Source organism: Zootoca vivipara, chromosome 3, assembly GCF_965207765.1.
Source record: "Zootoca vivipara chromosome 3, rZooViv2.hap1.1, whole genome shotgun sequence".
Classification (NCBI taxonomy): Eukaryota; Metazoa; Chordata; class Lepidosauria; order Squamata; family Lacertidae; genus Zootoca; species Zootoca vivipara.
Window position 1 is genome coordinate 118,300,895 of NC_142586.1, and position 17,484 is coordinate 118,318,378.

General features: G+C 47.3%; 1 protein-coding gene and 1 non-coding gene across 3 annotated transcripts in view; one reads left to right on the plus strand and one right to left on the minus strand.

Annotated features, from left to right (window-relative positions):
- The window catches only part of SELENOI (selenoprotein I), a 64,420-nt gene that overhangs the window by 888 nt on the left and 46,048 nt on the right, over nt 1-17,484 (plus strand). The window contains exon 1 of one of the 2 annotated variants that reach the window (XM_088667003.1): nt 9,035-9,192. The exons of the other annotated variant lie outside the window; for it this stretch is intronic. The gene's annotated coding sequence lies outside the window, so the exon portion shown is untranslated. Of the gene's footprint in view, nt 1-9,034; nt 9,193-17,484 lie in introns of those variants that run through there. 2 annotated transcript variants of the gene reach the window in all.
- LOC118083278 (U6 spliceosomal RNA) lies at nt 1,574-1,680 on the minus strand. Its single transcript, XR_004692357.2, has one exon. It is a non-coding gene; the product is annotated as a U6 spliceosomal RNA (small nuclear RNA).

Genomic DNA, 17,484 nt, shown 5'->3' on the forward strand with positions numbered 1-17,484 from the left:
TGAATGATTCCCCGGTTTGGATTCCCACGTGGGAAGAGAGTGTAAGGGGGCAGCTGCACGCACATGAGAATCCTCTCCTGCAGGGAGCAAGGGTCTCCACACAGAGCCCCTGGGACAACTTTTGGGATTCAGGTTTCCCCTTCTTAGCCCTGTGGTGCCAAAGTTTAAGAGGGACCTTTCACCTCCCCAAAGGGGTGACATGCATACTTCTCCTCCTACTGTTATTTTAAGTTTGCCAGACATGTGCTGACTGTCAGGACTGCATCTGGTGAGAGAGCCACGCGGGAATAAATGGGAGAGGAGGGTGAAATTGTAAAATCTCAGCGGCTTAGTTCAAGCAATACCAAATGTTCTTTCCTTTGGCAAGGCGCAGATTGCAGGGTGTGGCTGGTAGTTACAACTTTGTGGCAGAGCAGTCGTGGCTTCAGTCCCCATCTTCTCCAGTAGGGCTCAAAAAGACTCATGGTCCAAAGTCCTGCAAAGACATTGCCTGTCGGTGTCAACAATACTCAGCTAGAGGGACAGTGATTATGACCCACTATTGATAGCCCACCTTTTCCGCAAGGAGCACAAGGTGGTGTACCTATGTCTCCCAATGTTATTCTCATAGAATCATAGAGTTGGAAGAGACCACAAGGGCCATCCAGTCCAACCCCCTGCCAAGCAGGAAACACCATCAAAGCATTCTTGACATATGCCTGTCAAGCCTCTGCTTAAAGACCTCCAAAGAAGGAGACTCCACCACACTCCTTGGGAGCAAATTCCACTGCCGAACAGCTCTTACTGTCAGGGAGTTCTTCCTAATGTTGAGGTGGAATCTTCTTTCTTGAAGTTTGAATCCATTGCTCCGTGTCCGCTTCTATGGAACAGCAGAAAACAACCTTTCTCCCTCCTCTATATGACATCCTTTTATATATTGAACATGGCTATCATATCACCCCTTAACCTTCTCTTCTCCAGGCTAAACATGCCCAGCTCCCTAAGCCGTTCCTCATAAGGCATTGTTTCCAGGCCTTTGACCATTTTGGTTGCCCTCTTCTGGACACGTTCCAGCTTGTCAGTATCCTCATGGCAACCCTGTGATATAGTGTGTGTTTATGATACATCATGGCCAAGTGGGCTTTCCCAGGTCATGGTCTGGCACTCTACCCACTACACCACACTGCCTTTCTTAGCAATGGAGTGGCCAAACCACTGCTGCCTTTCCTCCCAATCTTGGAGCGGGGTAGAGATGCCTATGAAACTCCAGGGCTGATCACCACCAACTTTTGCAGCTCCAAGGCTGTGAAGGGGGCTCAGCTCATCATTAAATGAGTCAGGGGAGAACCATATATGCCCCCTTGAGCTATTTGGGATAGAAATGTCATCCTGAACATCTTGGGGCTCCTTGGCTGAGTGGCAGCCAAATGGGCGGCTTCGTTTTCCCTGGGAAAGGGAGGCTGGAGTCTTGCTTGGCAGCCATGTGGCTGAGGCACCTAGAGCACATTGCCCAAGAGAGGACCACACAGGCTAGCTGAAGGCCTCCTGCTCTTTTTTCTTTTCTTTCTTAGCTAAGCGTTTATTGTTTTGAACTAAAAATATGGAACACTTGACGAATTTGTGTGTCATCCTTGCGCAGGGGCCATGCTAATCTTCTCTGTATCGTTCAAATTTTAGTCTATGTGCTGCCGAAGCGAGCACAGGCCTCCTAGCTCTTGTTGGAAAATGAGATTGGGGTGGGGCTTGCTTAGGCACAAACTGTCCAGAGGCTGTCACCCTTTTTCCCCTTTTTCGTTAACAAGGCTAGTCAACAATTGTGCATCCTTGTAGATGAGTGGTTTGACTGGAGGAAACCATTTCAGTTTGCAAAACAGATTTTCTTACAAATGTCTGTTACTCTCCTGATGATATTTGGGGGATTGGGGTTGGAGAAATACAAGGGGGACGTGTAACCAACTGCTTCTCTGTGTCCCCAGTCTGCTCCCCCCTTCTCGTTCTCCTCCCCCCCCCCCAACCGCTTACTGTTCTTCCTGTTTCCATCCTCCCTGCACACCAAGGTGAGGGCCAGCATAAATGTTTGTGGTGATGATGATGATGATGATAAATGTCCTCAGAGGTTAAAATTCATGCTGCCCTATATACCGTATGAGTGTTTTGCTCAATGCCCCTCACTTTTCTATCCTGCTGTTGTCCCCTTGAGCAAGTGCATTTTTATACAGTTCTTAATTTTTCTGGTGCTTTGGAGGGGGGGAAGAGTGTTTTCTTCTTCTTGTTGTTGTTTACTTCTTTAAATCTTGGGGTAGAATGCCTCAGTCTTTCAGTAGGAGAGTTTTGCAGTCAGAACGGCTGGCCGGTCACCATGGTTCTGCAGTCCGTTGGGACTGTGGTTTTCCGCACAAATTATTCCTCTAAAAATCCACCTCTGAGTGCTCACCCACATCACGTTCAGTTTGCATGGTCATAGTTGCTGAACCTTGGGCGTAGGAAGGCACCCTGTCTTATCTGGTACAGATTGCCCCCCTTGGGAATAAACCTTTTGCTTCCATCTGCACCTTTCTGCCATATGCGAGACTCAAATGGTCAAGACTTCCTTTCTCTAATTATAGAAGCTGGTTCAATAAGAGACAGAGATTTCCCAGTTTTGAACATTGCTCCGTGGTGCCGACACGGTTACCTGCATGCCTTGCAATTTTTGCAGTAGCCGTGGATTTGGAGTGGCCTGATTATTACCGGCTTAACTTGAGGTGGGCTGAGTCACTTGAGATTTCTGAATTGCTCTTGAGAGTTATGTATAGGAACGAGCTGATTATCTGAGAGGCAGCCTTTTTTGGGGGGGGGGGACGCAGCCTCTTTGTCAACAGGAGGAGTTCATGTCTGCACATTGATAATGATCTTAGAATGTGAGACGAACCCTGCAGGATCACACCAAAGGCCCACCTAGTCCAGAATCCTGTTTTCTTCTGTTGTCTTCCAGGGGGCCTGACACTGGAGCTCATAAATGGCCATTATGAGTAGTAGCCTTTGATAGCTTTAGCCTCCATGATGCTCCCTAAATGCCTTTTTAAGCCATCAAAGTGGATGGTGGTTGCAACATCTTAAGAGTATCAGATTCCATAGTTTAGCTGTGTATATATTATGTGAAGAAGCTCCCCCTGATCGTTTTGGTTGCCCTTGTTTCCACCTTCCCCACCTTCTATATTCTAATATCCTTCCTAGATGCAGGAGCCAGAATCAGTGACTTGGATCAGAAGCAGATTTAAAGGTCTCGGCTCTGGATAATCACGGTGCTGCAGCCTTTTCTCCCTGTCAAAACAGGCTAACCAACTAATTGTAGTTTGTGTGGGGCTTCAGTTTAGATTTCCAAGAAAGCAAATTACAAAGCAAATAACAGAAGACCTACGGTAGGAACTTTCAGCTGCCTGAGGACAAAATCAATTTTTTTTCCCAGGCAGGAAATTGGAGCTTATAACTGTGATGGTCACAAAGAAAAAACAGATAATGTGTAGGCAATTTCCGTTGAAGGTGGAGGCTGTCCGGATTAAACTTTCATTAGACACACAACACAGTTGTTTGTCCCTCTCTCCTGACCTCATTTTCACTGTTTCGTTACCAGGGAGTATACCCAAAAGCCTGTCTAGGAAGATTTATAAAGCTCCCGCCCTGGTCCATTTTGGGACAGCCAGAATAGTACTTTCGCAAGGATAAGTGCACACAAATTTAATAATTCATTCTGTTCACAAAACCTGATTTCTGGAAAATCTGAATATTTATTCTGTCGTCTTCTTCTTTGGCGATCACTTGTAGCCGAGTAAGATTGTCTTCCATAAACACGGTTTTAACAATGGGTCCGTAAGTGCCTGTGGAGGCCAATTCTGGACCCACACGTCCTTCCACAGTGGGGACATTGGTTTCATGGCGAGAGTTGATCACGGTGTGGATTTGCCAAGTGTGCCTTCCTCTTAGCACGTTTCCCCCTTGTGTCCTGAGATCGAGTTTCTTCAAAGCCCAGGACACCTTTGGTAAAGGCAGTATTCCAATCGGAGTGCTTGCAGGTGAGTGTTTCCCAGTTGTCAGTGTTTATACTACAGTAGATTTTTTAAGATTTGCCTTGAGACAGTCTTCAAACCTCTTTAGTTGACCACCAGCATTACGCTTTCCATTTCTAAGTTTGGAAGAGAGTAGTTGCTTTGGAAGACGATCATCAGGCATCCGCACAACATGACCAGTCCAACGAAGTTGATGTTGAAGAACTAGCATTAGTTCGCCTGTCTTCCCAAGTGATGTGTAAAAATTTTCAGACACACCATTGATGGAATCTTTCGAGGAGTTGGAGATGGCGTTTATAAGTGGTCCGTGTTTCACAAGCATATAGGAAGGTTGGTAGTACAATAGCTTTGTAAACAAGCATTTTGGTTTCCCTGCAAATGTCCCGGTCCTCGAACACTCTGCACTTCAATCGGAAGAAAGCCGCACTTGCAGAGCTCAGGCGATGCTGGATTTCGGCATCAATGTTGGCCCTTGTGGAAAGATAACTGCCCAGGTAGGAGAAGTGATCAACATTTCCCAACGTTACACCACGGAATTGGATTTGTGGCGCTGCAGAGGGGTTATTTTGTACTTGTTGGTGCAGCACTTTGGTTTTTTGGATGTTGAGTGGTAGGTCAAGCTTTTCGTAAGCTTCTGCAAAGATATTTAGGATGGTTTGGAGGTCATCCTCTGAGTGTGCGCACACTACGTTGTCATCAGCATACTGAAGCTCTATGACGGAAGTTACGGTAACCTTACTCTTTGCTTTCAGCCTGCTCAGATTGAAGAGCTTTCCATCTGTTTGATATATGATTTCTACTCTGGTGGGGAGTTTCCCGTCGACAAAGTGTAGGATCATGGCAGTGAAAATAATGAATAGAGTTGGGGCAATAACACAACCCTTCATTTATTCTGTAGTGATTATAACAGACCATCACTCAGTCGGCAGAGATGTGCATGCTTCTGGGAATTTTGAATAAGACACAATCCAACTGGCATGTCTAGATTATCTGTAACGTAATGCTTCCCTCATCCAATCCCAAGTGTTCACACACATTCATAAAACACATTAGTGCGTGATATATATTGAATGCTTTCAAGGGTTGGTCACCTGGAAAAATAAAACACAACTTTCAGATTGTCCAACTTGACTGCTGTACTCTTTATTTATTTATTTATTTATTTATTTATTTATTTAACGTATTAATTCCACAAAACAAGGCATTTCTAAAAGTGGAACATTTTATTTAGTAAAACGAGGTACAGTGGTACCTCGGGTTATAAACGCTTCAGGTTACAGACTCCGCTAACCCAGAAATAGTACCTCAGGTTAAGAACTTTGCTTCAGGATGAGAACAGAAATTGTGCTCCGGCGGTGCTCCAGCGGCAGCGGGAGGCCCCATTAGCTAAAGTCAGGCTTCCTCAAACTCGGCCCTCCAGATGTTTTTGGCCTACAACTCCCATGATCCCTAGCTAGCAGGACCAGTGGTCAGGGATGATGGGAATTGTAGTCTCAAAACATCTGGAGGGCTGAGTTTGAGGAAGCCTGGCTAAAGTTGTGCTTCAGGTTAAGAACAGTTTCAGGTTAAGAACGGACCTCCGGAACGAATTAAGTTCTTAACCAGAGGTACTACTGTAATGGGGGGGAAAATTCCAGCCCTTTCACTGGTGCTCAAGTTACAGTGGTACCACTGGTTAAGAACTTAATTCGTTCCGGAGGTCCGTTCTTAACCTGAAACTGTTCTTAACCTGAAGCACCACTTTAGCTAATGGGGCTGCCGCGCCGCCGGAGCATGATTTCTGTTCTCATCCTGAAGCAAAGTTCTTAACCAGAGGTACTATTTCTGGGTTAGAGGGGTCTGTAACCTGAAGCGTTTGTAACCCGAGGTACCACTGTACTCTGTGTTGATTTTTTTGCCACTAAATTGCATTGTGGTTTAATGAGTGGGGCAGGATTCTCTCCCCTCCCCCCCCAGCTCCCCACTGTGTCTGCTGGGGGGTAGAACCTTGCCCCAAGCAGGTGGGTCTGCGCAGTCTCCTTTGCAAATGACTCGAGCGCTGCAAGATTCCATTAAAGAGTTGATTCCGGGTTTTCCTGTTGGAGCTTAAACTGAATACTGTACTCATATGAGGTTATCCTGGGGACACTGAGCTGATGGTCTTTAATTGCAACAGCCCCGTCAAACTCCACTGTTGACAGCAGCATGAGTGGCAGCCCGGGCTTGTCCTACTCAGAGTAGACTCCTTGAAATTAATATACATGACTTGTTTATTTATTTAGAGCGTTTGGCACCCCGCTCTTCAGCCCCAAAGGCTCCCAATTGAAACAAGACAGTCCCTACCCACCGGCTTACAATCTAAAACCCACAGCACACAAGGAAAAAGGAACAGGGCTGAATGAGGAAAATGAAAACTCAGGCAGCAGATTCTAAGTTTTTGTGGCTTGGGCCGGTTCACAGTCCTGCAGACGGCACGGTGGGCCGGTGTGTGTGTGCGTGCGTGCGTGCACACACGCATGCGCAAACTATTTCCGGCATGGAGGAGGCATGCGCAGCTTGCCAGCTCCTGCCGCCAATGGAAAGCCGGCCAGCGTCATGAAAGGCGGCCCCTGCTCTGCTCCGTGCTGGTTTAGCACGGCACACGGGAGCTGACCGAGCAGGCGGCAGGGGTCCATGGGCTGGTTAAATGACCCCCCCCCCATGGGCCACAAGCGGTTGCCGACCCCTGTTCTAAACACTTGCTCCTATAATGACCCGCTGGCATAGTTCAGGGCCAGGAGGTGCCTCATGGAGCTGGCCTGTCACTAATGGAGCGAGCTCCGCTTCTCACTTTGTTGGATACAGCCCTATATTTCAGAATACCAGCTGGTGGGAATCACAGGTGGGGAGAGTGCTGCTCTTGTGTTTGAATCCTGCTCGTGGGCTCCCCTTTGGGGCATCTGCTTGACCGCTGTGAGAACAGGATGCCGCCGGACTAGATGGGCCGTTGGACTGGCCCAGCAGGCTCCTCTTTATGTTCTTAAGTGAAACTTCCTGGGAGCAAAGCAGCCTTCTAGAGCAGACAGCCCAGTGCTTGTCTCTTCCTCGGCTGCCTGTTTTCTTCAGGGGTTCTAGGTAAGCAAGGGATTTCCCTGCCCTCTCATGCATGCCTTTGCACGCTCCAAAAACAAAGAGGCATTGTGTGGCAGCCCTGGCTTCTTAACGTTCAGAGTCCAAGCTGGAGCTTGCGTGAGGCTCGCGCTGCCGTCCTGTGACCCTGGCTCTGTGGGTCCTACTTCTTCTCCAGGGTGCAAAGTCCTCTACTCTTCCGGTTTCCGGCTCGATGCCTCTGGGTGGAGAGTTTTAAGGGGAGCGATCAGTTCGCTTCATTCACTTGGACATGAGAACAAGCTGTTGCTGGAATGAGTGGGAGGTTTCAGAGAAGCCGAAGCGGAGCTGAATGCTGTGTGAAACGATGGCTTTCCACGGGGCAGCTTTTGCCTCTTATTATCAGGAAGTATATTGAGAAAACCAAGATAAGCATGTGGCAACAGTACCTTAAGCTTCTCATGCCTTGGTATCCGTGTTCTCTGTTCAATCCGCACCCAAAAATCTGCCTGCATTTGACATGGTTTTCATAGGTTGCGATACTGGAAAGCTGTTCGCTTAAGTCAAGCAATTCCCAAGCTATCAAAGAAATATAATGACTAACTTGTAGCAGAGCAAATTCAATGTATGTATTCTCACCTTTCCTCCCAAAGGTATGTGTACTTTGGCCCCAGGTATATGAGGCTGGGTATATCACAACAGCGAAAACCTGTGCATTGTCAGGGCTCAGAATCCCTGCCTCTGTGGAATTGGGACACCCAGCTTTTGCCTTTTAAGAGCTTGGAATCTTTTAGCAAGAGGAAGGGGTAGAATCATGGAGCTGTAGAGTTGGAAGGGAGCCCAAGGGTCATATAGTCCGACCCTCTCCTCCTCCATGTATTTGTCTAATCCTCTTTTGAAGCCATCCAGTTTGGTGGCCATGCCTGCCTACAGGAGTGCACTGCTTGAATAATACTTTCATAGAATCTTTCTATGAACTTTCTTAACAACGTTCCCTCTCCTGCATTACAGTGATGTTAAACAGAACACTTCAGTGGTCATTTCTGGCTTTGGAGACGTTGTTTACGCCTCTTCAACCCTGGAGGCGATCCTGCAGCTGCCTTGAAACTAGAAACTCTGGCCTGTGTGAGCGAGGCTCTGAGCCTGGCCACTTAAGTGATATTCTAGACCCCTTCACAAATGTTTAGCCTTTTTAGAAGGAAACCTGTCTTCGGTTTCTGGATATACGAGGACTGGGCCAACATGCAGGCTGAGTAATGGCTCAGTCAGACATAAATCCTTGTTCACTTAGGAACATAGGAATCTGTGCACATGGTAGACAGATGCCATGGAAAGCAGCACAAAAACACATTCTGAAACTGCACCTTTTTCGTAGGAGCAGGAAGCGGCCTTATACAGATGAAGGACATTCCCAGTTCTACCTGGCCTGACCCTGGGACCTTCAGCAAAGCAGATGCTCTCCTACTGAGCTTCTGCCCTTGGTGAAGGGAAGAAAGGAGCAGGGTGGCCGTACTTCAGAAAGATACACAGGGACACTTGCCGCCTGGGTGTATGAAAGCCACAAATGTAAACATTGAATTAAGATGCCCATCCCATAACATCAGACATACGGGGCTGGCTTGTGGCTGCTGCATTTCTTCCAGTTTAGTACTGCAATCTCATCTACGGCACTCTTTAACATTCGCTTGGGGTCTGCAAGACTAAAAATAATTTGCTCCCCTTAGCGTGCTACCTTGATGGGCAGCAAAACAACTGTCAGCTGGTTTGAGAAAACAGCGCTTGGTAGGGGGAATTCTCCCCTACTCTGCCCTCTCCAAACCCAGGAAGGTGTTAACACAGATGAAGATGTGTTGGCTGTTGGATTTCATCTCAGTTTGCAGTTCAGAGAAGGTCATGTGTGTCTCCTCCACCACCAAGCAAGTTATTTTGATGTGGAGCAAATCATTGCTGTGGGAGTTGTAGTTGGTGTAAGGCAGAAAAGCGGGTGGCCGGGGGGGGAGTGGAGAGAAGAGAACCCCGTAGTCTATGCTGCTGGGATTACTGGAAGTCCTGACTCTTGTCTTTAGTGAGAGGAAGGGGAAGATGATGCAGCGATGGATAGGTGAGAGTCTTGTGGCGAATGGAGTGAGGATCTTGTGGCGAATGGAGTGAGAATGGAGTGAGGACTGTGGAACTGGCGCACAGTGGCAAATAGAAATTGCTCTTTTTTAAAGTCCCTAATATGCTTGACCTGTGGTACAAGATTTCCAAGGGACAGCATCCTTTGGTCTGCAGGAGGGAAACGAATGAGACGTTGGCAACCACCCTGGGACCTGGACAGCAGGAAGCTAGGAGGAGATTGCAAGCACAGTTTAAGAACGTATGAACTGCTCTATGGCAAATATATCACACGTTCACATCTGAAAGCAAGGCTGATGGGTGCTTCTGTGTTTGGGGGCAGGAGGGGAGGTGGCGGTGGATGCTTGTGTAAGACTTGGGAGGAGAGAAGATTACGTATACTGTATGGTGATACAATGCCTAATACAGGTAGGTAGCCGTGTTGGTCTGAGTCGAAGCAAAATAAAAAAATTCCTTCAGTAGCACCTTAAAGACCAACTAAGTTTTTATTTTGGTATGAGCTTTCGTGTGCATGCACACTTTGTCAGATACACTGAAACAGAATCCACCAGACCCTTATGTATATTCAGAGGGGGAATGGGTGATGGGCTGATGGGAGTGGTGAACCTGTAGATGGCTGATAATGACTGGAAACAGTTTCAGGAACAGACTGGAAAGAGAAGTTGCTGAATTGGAACTCATTACCAAGCTTAAAACCATGGAGCCACCTGGGATGAACAAAGACATTGGATTCTTATCTCATTATGCATGATCAAGCTTTCTTTAGCGCCTCAGCCCTTGCTTTTCCCCCGCAGGACCAATTGCAGTCATCAGCAGTCGTTGACAGCCATCTACAGGTTTACCACTCCCACCCCTCTGAATATACATAAGGGTCTGGTGGATTCTGTTTCAGTGTATCTGATGAAGTGTGCATGCACACGAAAGCTCATACCAAAATAAAAACTTAGTTGGTCTTTAAGGAGCTACTGAAGGAATTTTTTTATTTTACAATGCCTAATAGTTGGGGAAGGAGATGGCCTGGGTCAGGGACTGCCTCTTTTGTAGCTTTTGGTTACAGGAAGCTGTTGGCAATGCTGCAGGTGTTTCTTTAATCCCTCTTGGGGTTGAAAGCTAGCCAGGGAGGGAGGGAGGACAGGGCAGGGCCACTTTCCCTGCAACTCAAGGAGCAAGCTCTTTTAACCACCTGGGGATCGGCATGTGCTATCTTGAGATTATAATTGAGGTGTCCCATTCCTCCTCCGCACACACACACACACACACACACACACACACATAGTTCAGCTGCATTGTGTAATACTGTAAACCGCAGACCCAGGCCAACGTGGGTCAATGTGGGTTTTGAAGGGCGGGCAGGGTGGTTGTAGAGATGATGGTACGATTGCACCAGCCTATTGACTTGGCTTTCTTTTGGGGATTTTGTGTGTGTCCTTCTGGTGGTCATGTGGCCGCCTGTCATCGGCCCTGCGAGTTAATGCTGTTTGCAGCTGGCTTCTTCGTCCTAGGCCAACACAACATGTGCTAGGAAAGAGTTTAGGCTGGCAGGGCGATAGGGTGGGTCCTTCTCGGTTGCCCTGCCTGAGCTTTGGAGATGCATTTGTCTCCTTTCCTGGTGACATTCCAAGATGAAGTGCTTTGTCCTGGCAAGCCTTTGGTCGGTTGGCTCTTAGAGTCTATTCTTCTTTGACTTTTCTGGCAGCCTGTTTCTGAAGAAGTATCTGAAGAAGTGTGCATGCACACGAAAGCTCATACCAATGACAAACTTAGTTGGTCTCTAAGGACGCGGGTGGCGCTGTGGGTTAAACCACAGAGCCTAGGGCTTACCGATCAGAAGGTTGGCGGTTCGAATCCCTGTGAGGGGGGGGGGTTCCCGTTGCTCGGTCCCAGCTCCTGCCAACCTAGCAGCTCGAAAGCACGTCAAAGTGCAAGTAGATAAATAGGTACCGCTCTGGCGGGAAGGTAAACGGCGTTTCCGTGCGCTGCTCTGGTTCGCCAGAAGCGGCTTCGTCATGCTGGCCACATGACATCATGATGGAAGCTGTATGTCAGCTCCCTAGGCCAATAATGCAAGATGAGTGCCGCAACCCCAGAGTCGGTCACGACTGGACCTAATGGTCAGGGCTCCCTTTACCTTTAAGGTGCTACTGGAAGGAATTTTTTTTATTTTGTTTCCTTGGCAGTATTTGATTTATATTGTCGGCTGTCTCCTGGGAATTTTTTGTAGTGTGCCTCTTGATTGATGTGTGTGTGTGTGTCTTTCATCTTCTTGTGAGCCACCTTGAGTGCCTCATGTGGAGCAGGAATACAAACCAGGAGCGAGGAACCTGTGGCTCTCCAGGTAATGCTAGACTACAACTTGTGACAACGCCCATCGTGTGTGAAAAGGATCTGGGGGGTCTCAGTAGATCGCAAGCTGAACATGAGCCAACCTTGTGATGCAGCACCAAAAAAGGTGAATGCTATTCTAGGCTGTATCAACGTGTGTCCAGTTTGGGGCACCACAATTTAAGAAGGATGTTGACAAGCTGGAAGGTGTGCAGAGGAGGGCGACCAAGAGAATCACAGAGTTGGAAGAGACCACAAGGGCCATCCAGTCCAACCCCCTGCCAAGCAGGAAACACCATCAAAGCATTCCTGACAGATGGCTGTCAAGCCTCCACTTAAAGACCTCCAAAGAAGGAGACTCCACCATCAAGGGTCTGGAAACTAAGCCTTATGAGGAGCGGTTGAAGGACCTGGGTATGTTTAGCCTGGAGAAGAGGAGACTGAGAGGAGATAGGATAGTCACCCGAAAGGCTGCCCCATGGAAGATGGAGCAAGCTTGTTTTCTCCTGCTCTGAAAGGTAGAGAACCCAAACCTACGGCTACAAGTTGCAAGAAGGGAGATTCCGACTAAACACCGGGAATAATTTTCTGACAGTCAGAGCTGTTTGAGAGTGGAACAGTCTCCCTCGGGAGGTAGAATCATAGAATCCTAGAGTTGGAAGAGACCACAAGGGCCATCCAGTCCAACCCCCTGCCGAGCAGGAAACACCATCAAAGCATTCCTGACATATGCCTGTCAAGCCTCTGCTTAAAGACCTCCAAAGGAGGAGACTCCACCACACTCCTTGGTAGCAAATTCCACTGCCGAACAGCTCTTACTGTCAGGAAGTTCTTCCTAATGTTTAGGTGCTGGTCTCTGTTTCCCTGGAGGTTTTTAAGCAGAGGTTGGATGGTCCCCTGCCATGGAAGCTTCAGTTGAGATTCCTGCACTGCAGAAGGCTAGGCTGCACAATGTCATGATCCTTTGGTGAGCCTGGCTGGGGCTGGTGGGAACTGCAGTGCAGCAACGGCTGCAGAGGAACAGGTCCGGGAATGCTGGTGGTGGCTTTCCAGGGTTCCTTTCCAAGGGACTTTTCTAGCCCTGCCTGGATATTGTTTCCTACAAAGGCGCCTAGGAAGCTACCTGTTGTTGAGTCAGAGTGCTGCTCCATCTAGTTCAGCGCTGACTTGCCGTGGCTCTCCAGGGTTTCAGACAAGGAATCGGCCTTGAGATGGTGTGGGTTGAACCTGGGGGGGTACGATTCAGACGCTCCACCCCCTGAGCAATGAGCCTTCCCTGGGGGAGTGTTCTTAGGTGAACAAGCAGCCAGAGGTACATTGCAGTAAATGGCCCTTTTCTTGCTAAGTGAGCTGTAATTAGCTAGGCAGCCTGGCTGACTTTTAATTTATGAGCAGATCTGCGCTGGTGACCAGCACCTCCCCACCATTCTGCTCTGACTTTATGGGGGCCCATTTGGGAAATTCCTTTTTGTGTGCTGCAAGATTGCTACTTTTCCGAATTGGGTGTCAAGTGTGAAAAATCCTGTGTGAAGCATTATGGGTTTTTTCAGGGCTAAGCTACCGGATTGGTGATCCGCTTGTGAATGTCTGTAGCCAGAGAGGGTTTTTTTTTTGGGGGGGGGGTGTTCCGGTGATCAGAGAAGGGAGGTGAGTGTGACTTTTCACTCTCTTCTTGTCCATCTCCTTGCCTCCGTTGCCCAGCCCACCTGCCTCCGTCTCCTTGGATAGAATAGAACGGGTTTCCTGAATTGATTTTGTGCCCTAATGTCCTGCCTTCCTTCTGTCGGTAGGTAGCTTGCTGCCCCTTATTTATTACTGTCTAGCCACAGTGTTTGCTCTGTCCTGCCTTTCATCGAATCCATGCACCCAGGAGGGTTTTTGCAAACAGAGCAGGAACAATAAGTGCACAAAAAGCAAACCGTGGAACAATAAAATGGTCCATAGTGTCATTAAGCATGCATAGTTCGAGTTGGTTAACTGCATGCTGGGATAAAGCTGTCTTTGTTAGCTGAAAGCCAGGCAGCGAAGGAGCCTGGGTGGGCCCCGTTGTGCTGGGAAGGCAGGCAGGACGCCTCCATCACCCTCCCTCCAGTCCAGCAAACTTGAAAGAGCAAAAGCAATAAGGAAATTTCATTAGAGAGGGACAAGGGCAGGCATAGGCAAACTCGGCCCTCCAGATGTTTTGGGACTACAACTCCCATCATCCTTGACCACTGGTCCTGTTAGCTAGGGATGATGGGAGTTGCAATCCCAAAACATCTGGAGGGCCGAGTTTACCCATGCCTGGACAAGGGGAATTGGATGGGGATGATAAATACTGTGTACTGTTCTGATCGCCTCACTTCAAACAGACATTGTAGACCTGGGAAAGGCTGCAAAAAGGAGAAGCAAAATGATCAAGGAGATGGAGCAACTGTTAAAAGGTTTGCAGGGGACCACTGCAGAGGGTTTGGCAAAATCCCCGTTCCCCATTTGTGGCCCACAAATAGCGAGGAGAGTTTTGGCTCACCCCTGGTATAAGCTGCTCTTCTGAGAAGCTCCGGGCATAATAATAATAATAATAATAATAATAATAATAATAATAATTTATTTTTACCCCGCCCATCTGGCTGGGTTTCCCCAGCCACTCTGGGCGGCTTACAACAGAAAAATGAAATAAAACAATTAAACATTAAAAGCCTCCCTAAACAGGGCTGCCTTCAGATGTCTTCTAAAAATCTGGTAGCTGTTTTTCTCTTTGACATCTGATGGGAGGGCGTTCCACAGGGCAGGCACCACCACCGAGAAGGCCCTCTGCCTGGTTCCCTGCAACTTGGCTTCTCGCAACAAGGGAACCGCCGGAAGGCCCTCGGTGCTGGACCTCAGTGTCCGGGCAGAATGGTGGGGGTGGAGACGCTCCTTCAGGTATACAGGACCGAGGCCATTTAGGGCTTTAAAGGTCAGCACCAACACTCTGAATTGTGCTCGGAAACATACTGGGAGCCAATGTAGATCTTTCAAGACTGGTGTTATGTGGTCTCGGCGGCCGCTCCCAGTCACCAGTCTAGCTGCCGCATTCTGGATTAGTTGGAGTTTCCGGGTCACCTTCAAAGGTAGCCCCACGTAGAGCGCATTGCAGTAGTCCAAGCGGGAGATAACCAGAGCATGCACCACTCTGGCGAGACAGTCTGCAGGCAGGGAGGGTCTCAGCCTCAGGGTAGCTGCTTAGCTGGACTTATTTCCCCGTAAGGTACATTGCGCTGTGCTCGCTATTTCCACATTGCAGCACATTGCGATTGTGTCATTTTTTTATTTGTAAGTTCCTTGCAGGAGGGACCTGTTTTCTTGCTGACCAGTCTTAAGGTCTCACCTGGTGAGCTTGTGGCTGAGTAGGGGAGGAGAGCCACAGCATAAAAATCCTCAGTTCACCGTTAGGTTGGGAAACAGTTTGCGGCATCTCCTGAGGAAGCTGGACCTCAGTGACTGGGGGGGGGGCTGCTAGCTAGAACTGCTGTGCGTGAGTGGATGCAAAAAGGAGCAGGTAATAACAAAACTGGTGTCCTCCTCAGCTTGCCTGTGCAATTCTTTCCTCTCAATCGAGAGATGAGCCAGGAACTGTTCAAGGTCCCTTGCGCTGCTTTGCTGCCGTTTGCTCAGGGAAATACCTTTGATCATGGTGGAAACGGAATGATTTCCACGTAGGAACTTCAAATATTTGTTTTATTTCAGTGGCTGACAAAACGGAGATTAAATTTTAACAGTCAGGCATTTCAGCTCCTGCCTCCATCGGGTCCTCTGGCGTCAGTCGAAGGATGCTGTTGCCAAGGTGATTTTAGTTTAGATTTTGCTGCAACCTGCCAGAACCCAAACTTGTATGAAGTGCCGTGCGGAGCTTTAAAGACTGTGCATATACACATGCTCTGCTAAGCATTATCAATGCACAACAATGAACCTGGGCTACGTACACAATATTTTCACACCACACGAAACGTAACTGGCTGATGATCACAATACTAATATATCATATTCTGTAAATCACCTTAACATGAGACACACATAACGCCCAAATCAGTCACATAATATATAGTCTTATAAAGTTCAGTATCAGTCCAAACGAGAGAAGTAACAATTCCATGAAGTAATAAAAAGAGAGAAGTAATGTAGGTGCCTTAGGGATCCTGAGGCCTCTGGGAATCAAATTAATTTTTACATACTTTATTCAGTCAGCGTTGCTGCATGCATCTCTAATCGCACCTTCTGTTTTGATATTGTAAATAGCAAAGTGTCTTCCTTTTCATCATGAGGAAAATGAAACATTCCCAATAACTTGTCTTTTTCTAAATCAGTGTATCCAAACTTCTTAGAAAGCTCAGCCATGGTATTACAACCAATGCACAACAATGAACCTGGGCTACGTACACAATATTTTCACACCACACTAAACGTAACCGGCTGGTTATCACAATACTAATATATCATATTCTGTAATCACCTTAACATGAGACACACATGTCCTAGAATCATAGAGTTGGGAGGGACCCCCAAGCAGGGAAGATTTGATTTAAATGAAATTGATTTAAATCACTCGTCAGTAAGACTTGATTAAATTCATTTTTTTACAGAAAGGTTCGACCTTGCTGGTATAATCTTAATATTTACAACCAGCTGGAGGTTTCGTTTTTGGAGTCATAAATTTTCAGAGTAGTTTTTACAGTTTTATTAAAAAATTCCTGATTTGGTTATACCATTAGAAATACATAGGCAGATAATTATGAAATTATTGTTTATATTTGGACAACTTTTCTGCTGTACTTTATTGGAAGGAGAAAAATAATCATTTCCTTAATAACAATTTAAACAAATTTATTTAACTGAAACGATAACATTATAGCATATGTATCCATGTTTGTTAACTGATGTGGTTAAACGGTTTAAAAAAACAGACTGAGTTTTAGCACACATGAAAAACTTAAAACAAATCCTTATTTCCTGATGAATAGCCTTTGGACTATATTGTAAATGTAACTTAAATAGAAAACCATCTTTAGAAAGATTTTTCCTCCAAAAGCATTTTATTTTGAAAATCCGATTTAAATAAACAAATCAATTTTTTAAAAAATAATTTATTTTTACCCACCCTGCCCCCAAGTGTCATCTCGTCCAACTCTCTACAATGCAGGAATACACAGGTGGCCTGTATGGGGCTCGAACCTGCAACCATGGCGTTATCAGACGTCTGAAAACTTCTTTGTGTCCTTCTCTTTTCCTCCTGCTACTGGAACTTGTCTGATGGGCAGTTTGCAGCTTGCATTCAGACTTTAAGAGCAGCTCAGTTGTTTGCAGAAAGCCTTGAGGAAGGGCTATAGCTCAGAGGTAGAGCACTTGCTTTGCATGCACCCAGGCGCCAGCCTCTGCAGAGATTGACCTCCTCCTTCCATCTGCAGGGGCCTTTGGCCTCCCCCCCCCCCAAAAAAAATTGGGGGCGCTGGGCAGTTTTTTGCACCCTGGCGCTGCATGTGCTAAAGACGGCCCTGCCTAGTTAGCACCTCCCAAATAAGGCTGAGAAAAAGACCCCTGCCTTGAAACCCCGGAGAAGCGCTGCCTATCAGTGTGCACAGTATTGAGCTAGATGGGCCAAGAGTATAAATAAGTTTCCTGTGTTTCCCCTAGAGGCACCCCAGGGCATTCATGCAGTGCTCCTTCTCCCTGCCCCCACCCCACCTGCAGTTCTGTGCTGCTGCAACCCAAACCTCCTTGAACTTTGCAGACTCCAGCAAGGAAGGAATTTAGACCATGCTTCCATCTGCAACGACTGTGCATAATTTAAGGGGTTGGTTTCCTCATGCAAGTAGCGCAAGGCAAAGGCACTTCAGGCTTTGTGTCAGAGGTGGAAAAGACAATAGGTTTATAGCAGCGTTGCACCCATCCAGCGTTTGAAATTAACCAGGCGCCAAGGCACATTTCCCACCTGGCT